This window comes from Amblyomma americanum, chromosome 1 (genome assembly GCF_052857255.1).
Source record: "Amblyomma americanum isolate KBUSLIRL-KWMA chromosome 1, ASM5285725v1, whole genome shotgun sequence".
NCBI classification, from domain to species: Eukaryota; Metazoa; Arthropoda; class Arachnida; order Ixodida; family Ixodidae; genus Amblyomma; species Amblyomma americanum.
In genome coordinates this window covers 23,771,424-23,777,423 of record NC_135497.1, presented here as the reverse complement: position 1 = coordinate 23,777,423, position 6,000 = coordinate 23,771,424, and the positions used below count along the sequence as shown (strand labels likewise).

The following is a 6,000-nucleotide window of genomic DNA, read 5'->3' as shown; positions in this document are numbered from 1 at the left end:
AGATGCCAAGTTTTCCTGCACTCGAGCTTGCCATTCATGCGGTCGCAAATTTGCTCCCATTGTTTGTGTTGAAGCTCTAGAGTATATTTTTCAATTAGTCTCTGCAACTGTGCAATTCTCTTTTTAAGATTTTTGTTGTGTTTGTTCCTCTTCCAGCGGATTGCAAGCTGAAATGTGCTTCCCACATAAGCAATAACCTAGAGTCAGTGACTTGTCCTTCTTCCATGCCGATTTCGGCTGTGGTAGCCTTAATGTCCATTTTTAGTGATTCCACCCAGTCTTGCACCATACCATATGCGCAAGGGTGATTTCAAAACTCGCGCGTTTATTTGCAATGATCGCCGCACCACTTTGCGGAAAGCTTTGAAACTAGTGTCACTCTGCGACTGTGCTGCTGTGCTCGTGGTTCAGCAGTTCAGTTTAGGCAACCCGTTCGGCCTCCTTCTTGTTTTGTTTTGCAGCTTCCTGGCTCCTTTCGACAGCTCTTCCTTCTCGTTAGTTTCTCATCCCCCTTTACAGTGCCTGTAGCCAAACCGCGATGGTTCTGTCATCGTTAGGAGAAACCACGGGTGAGATAGCATTGTGATGCACCTGTCATGTTCAGCTGCTGTCTCTAGCTCGTATGTTAGGGGCTATGTGCCGCTGTCAACACGCTTACAGGAACGCTCGAGCGCGTGTCTTCCACTGACATTAGCGCCGCTGGGCGTCGTCCGCTAGGTCTGAGGCAATGTTAGGGTGTAAGCAGGGAACGATCTGTCTCCAACCGCCGCAAACACATCGTGCAGCATGGTCTCGCGGACTGCGCCTAGCGCTCAGGGGCTGCGATATCAGTGCAGGACGTTGCGTGATGGCGGTACCTACTACGCACGTTAATCATCAAGCACACTTCGTTTTTTTTTTGCCGTCACTGAGATGTGTCCTGCGTTTTTGGCTGCATCAGTGGTGCCCAGTAGTGACGCGCAATCTATGATGACTCTTGAAAAGAGTCTTGTTTTGCGTTCGTTACAGAACTTCCTGTATCGGCAGTCGTGCTCCTTTGGGAGCGAAAAAGTAAATGAATTACTTCCAACTAAACCTTAAATGTTCGTTCACTGAAGTGTGAGGTATGCGGAGCATTACGGTGAGCTGCACCTCATCTTAATGCGCCGCCGCGGTGGCTGAGTGGTTACGGCGCTCGGCTGCCGGCCCGAAAGACGCGGGTTCGATCCCGGCCGCGGCGGTCGAATTTCCATGGAGGCGAAATTCTAGAGGCCCGTGTACTGTGCGATGTCAGTGCACGTTAAAGAACCCCAGGTGGTCGAAATTTCCGGAGCCCTTCACTACGGCGTCTCTCATAGCCTGAGTCGCTTTGGGACGTTAAACCCCCATAAACCAAACCAATCATCTTAATGCAGCGTAGGTGCTGAGCGTCGGGGAACAGACACGCGTGTGTTGCATGATATTGACGACGCTTGACTGCGCCGCACTTAATGCGTATTTCTTTGCAGTGACGTGACGCGATGACGCCCACTCGCATCCAGTTGTGCCCGTGAGACCATTTTAAGGTGAGGTATTTTGCATTTTTGCTGCCGCACAACATGAATTGCTTAAACGCAGATTATTTGGTATATTACTGTTAAACTGAGATGCATATCGCTTCATCGTTATAGTCATTATTGCGTTTACTTTGCGTTTTCACTGAGTGACTTTAGTTAACCAAATAAAAAATATTCATAAATTAGGAAAGATTGAAACCGGGAGGACTGGTGAATGTGAGGCAGCCGTGAGGTGATAACACAAACTATAGTGTACGTAGTGTTGTATATTTGGCTCGAGCTTGCAGAGTATCGGCTGTCAGCAATCGTAAATAAATCAGTGTTAATGTGTATTGCTGTCAGCGCGGACAGTGAATATCATGACTGTTTGATGTTGATTCTGTGATTGCACACCGGCAGTGCACCTGAGTGTGGAATTGGGAGCCTTGTGAAGGTATTCAAAAATTGTAATTTTCTAATACTAATTAATACTTTATTTGCACTTTCTGGTGGGGGTGTCCTGGACAGGCGAGGGGTACTGAAAGGCATTACTACCCATGCTGCGGAGGCTTGCGTAGGCATTTGAAAAAACCGCAAGTGCACACAGCACAGCCCTTATGGAGGTGGCATTGCAGCTGGCATTCGACAGATTTAGCTTTGGGAACGTGCCAGTGGGGTGCACACCCTCTGAATTCAACCATGCAGTTGCTCCTGTGGTTGGCCTCATCCTTTGTTATGTGTGCCAGATTTGAGCGCGCTCATTTTGGTAGTGTTTTGTGCCTCTTGGACCCTCGCAAGATGTTCCCTTGGCTCCCTTGCTTCGGCTGTTTTTGCCACACCAGGTTTGCATTAAGGGCCTAGGCTTTTCAGGCTATATTTTTGTATCATTGTTTTTGGTGCACAAGGATTATGATGCTGAAAGCAGAGAAACGTGCTATGTCTTCTGAAAACACTATTGCTTGCTTTTGCCAGATTGATTGTGACTTTAGGATCCCTGTGGGTGCTGAGTAGTACCTGTGCTCTATATTTTTCAGTAAGGAGGATTTGCTGCCATCCAAGGGAATGGCTGTAGGAGACAAACACAATGGAACTCATAACGACCAAGGTATGTTTACTGCATGCTCATTAGTGCGACACTACAAGAAATATGAACCCATATAAGTGAAGGCCATGGTGGATTACTGTTGTCAGATGTTCATTGCTTTCTTTATAGTTATACTATATTTTTATTCCTTAATGGATTGTTTCAAGAAAAAGTACCGGCTAATATCTGCTGAGTTAATTCACATTAATGGAAGCCCACTTGATTGCTGCAGCCGCTGGAAAATGTAGTGCCACTTATAAGGTTTGTCCCTGTTTTTTGGTTTAATGTGGTGAAGTGGACTTGCTGGTTTGACATATCTTGGTGAATGCAGGGCAAAAAACAGGACGAAAAACTGAGTGACTAGACTAAAACATTTATATTTGTCTAGTGCCTTCGTCCTTCCTCCTGTTTTTGGTGCTGCATTCTTCAAGACAGTTGTTGTTAATTGAGGCAACTTTATTGCCCATTGCTGGACAGTGTGTGTAGAGTAGTGAACTAGTGGTTCAAATTGAGCTGCCACCTCTAGGTCACAGAATTGAATCCTGGCTGTGGTGGACACATCTTGACGGAGGGGAAACGTAAAAATTCCCTTGTGCCGTGCAATATCGGCGCACGTCAAAAGAACCCCAGGTTGAGATAATCCTGAGCCCTACTCTGTGTCGTCTCTCATAGCCCATGTATAGATTTGGGGATGTTAAATTCCACATGTCATACCATACCATCTATATTTACATGTCTCATATGCTATGTTTTTATAGTACTATGAGGGAAGAAGATAAATCTGTCTTTGAACCGTCGCCGCGGTGGCTAAGTGGTTATGGCGCTCGGCTGCTGGCCCGGAAGACGCCGGTTCAATCCCGGCTGCTGCGGTCGAATTTCGATGGAGGCGACATTCTAGAGGCCTGTGTACTATGCGATGTCAGTGCACATCAAAGAACCCCAGGTGGTCGAAATTTCCGGAGCCCTCCACTACGGCGTCTCTCATAGCCTGAGTCGCTTTGGGATGTTAAACCCCCGTAAACTAAACTAAACTAAATCTGTCTGAAATATGCTTTCTAGGATAAATAGGAAAAAGGGAGCATGAGCATGGCATTCTGTCTTTCTGATTTTTGATGGGATTTCACAGCTTGGCTTCATGACATGCTATTTGCAGCTTCATGTTGATTTCTGTGTTTGTTATGCAAAGCAGCCTTTTCATAGAGACCTTCATGAGAGAGAACTTTGCTTTTGTGGTTAAGCCCACAGCCAGGTGGCATTTTAGTAAGCGCAGTTAAGGGAGACTTAGTAAACAGAAGCATCAAATTTGTAATTTACTTATTTGATGTCTCATGATCCTTTACAGTTTGCTTAGACTTTCGTAAGGTACTACACAAAATGCCCCATACGCACAGAGTGCAACAAGTCACCTGTGCACAAACACAAAACAATACTCCAGCATCGCTTCTAGTTTATTTTTGTTTTGTAAAAATAGGTATCTCTAACCTCTTCACTGGTTCTGAGCGAATAAAAAAAGGTTACTTTTTCTAAAAAATGGGTCCTGGGGCACTTGAGAGTGTAAAAAGCTAATTTTCTCTGTATTGTTCTAGCATTTTTCGATTAGCTTTTATTTGTGGAAATGGATAGCGCATCAATAAGTGCATGGAGGCAAGAATAGCCAAAAAACCTTTTTTTATACAAGAACTCACCGTCGGTGCTTAGTGGCTGCAGTGGTCTGTTCTAATCATAAGACCACAGTTTTTGACCCATCTGGACCTACCCCATTCTGATGGGGGTGAAATGCAAAAATGCTTGTCCCTTGTCTTTTTGTTACTGGTTATTTTCAATCTACAATGTACCAACTGGCCCATATTTCAACCCTTCTGCAAAAATGCTTCTTCACAGAAATTCTTAAGCGTGCTAGAACTCCTGTGTTCAGAACTAATCCATAGCCTTCCTTTTTTTGTTAATTATTAATCTTTGTGCAGGATAAACCTTTCTGGACATGTTTGTGTTGAGATTTAATGGGATATTTGCCTAATTGATGGCAGGATGACTTTGTGTGCCTGCAGAATTTTGCAGCTTGTGGGGATATCTAATTTGATTTTCCTCCTAATATCATCTTGGTTGGTTGCATGTATACACCATATTTACCATAAAATTCCGAGCAAGCACCCTCACTTTTGAAAGAGCCCTCCTCACCCACTTCGATGCTAATTTAACATTTCTACACCGTTCCGGGAAAGTGCCCCCCTCCACCTCACTCTGCGTCCTTATCACACACTGCGCCCAGGTAACACTGGCTGCCCCATCCAATCCAATAATCCAATATAATCCTGCTTTGTAGCACGGTCTCTCCATATCGTGATGAGCCCTGTTGGCATGCGCCATTTGTTTCTTTGCTTTGGCAGTGTCAGGTTGGCTATTCATTCCTACATAGTGGCAAGAAAAATTGCGGTCATCCAGTGGCATTGAGAAAATAGGAAAAACGTGCGCCAGACATCTCGACACTTTAGTTTGACTCGAAATGGATACTGGAATGGGACAAGAATTTTGACAATTTGCTACCACAAAGCTGCGGAAAAGCCAAACTTAAACTAAAGCTGTGCAACGCCGCACCTGTGTTCTTTGAATGCATGGATGATGTGCTCTTTGAGTTCTTTGAACGCAGTGGCTTCGAAAGTGATTAGCATAGCAGTGAAAAATCTTTGGCCTGATAAAGTTCATGATCCGAGAGATAAATAAATTTTGAAATCCATGTGCACTGTTTTTTTTTTTTTTCTGGTGGGAAAATTTTGTCGTTGCCATCTTGAATTTCAGTGCCGTTTTTGGATAGTGCTCCCCGCACTTTGCTGGTAATTTCGACTTGCGTGTGGGGGGGTGCTTGCTCAGAGTTTTGCGGTATTCAGGTTGTCAAACTAGATTTAATTACCATATCTAGAAGCAGGTTTTGCATAGAGAGTGGACAAAGTGTGTAATTCATTTAGCAGACACACCATTAGTTTAAACCTGTTCGGTATCGTCAAAAGGGCATGTGCAAGCCTTTTTTTTTTTGCACTCTGGGGCTGTATTCTGTAAGGATTCATAATCGCTTTTCCATTTCATTTGATGAAAGGCTAGCGTGATGCAGCACCAGATGAAGGCAGCAAGCGGCCAGTCGCAGAAATCGCAACGTAGCGGGTCCCTGCATTGATGGTGGCGAAAAAGTTCGCAAAAAACTAATGAAAATGAAATAAAGCATTCACCAGCATTACCTGTCATTGGCTGAGATATGTAGCCAGTGATGAGGTCCGGTCGCCAACCATCCAATGGTTGGGCTGCTTCCCAGAGCTGCTTGAAAGCTGCAATAATGTCACCTAGCAGTGACCAGTGTCAGAGGACCAAGTGGATTTCAAATGGATAGTGCATCTTTACAGAATATAGCCC

General features: G+C 44.8%; 1 protein-coding gene across 2 annotated transcripts in view; it reads left to right on the top strand.

Annotated features, from left to right (window-relative positions):
* The first annotated feature begins 365 nt into the window (after window positions 1-365).
* metro (membrane palmitoylated protein 7-like protein metro) overlaps window positions 366-6,000 on the top strand; it is an 81,451-nt gene continuing 75,816 nt past the window's right edge. For both annotated transcript variants that reach the window (XM_077644596.1, XM_077644575.1), the window contains exons 1-3: window positions 366-569; window positions 1,488-1,544; window positions 2,549-2,619. The gene's annotated coding sequence lies outside the window, so the exon portion shown is untranslated. The remainder of the gene's footprint in view (window positions 570-1,487; window positions 1,545-2,548; window positions 2,620-6,000) is intronic.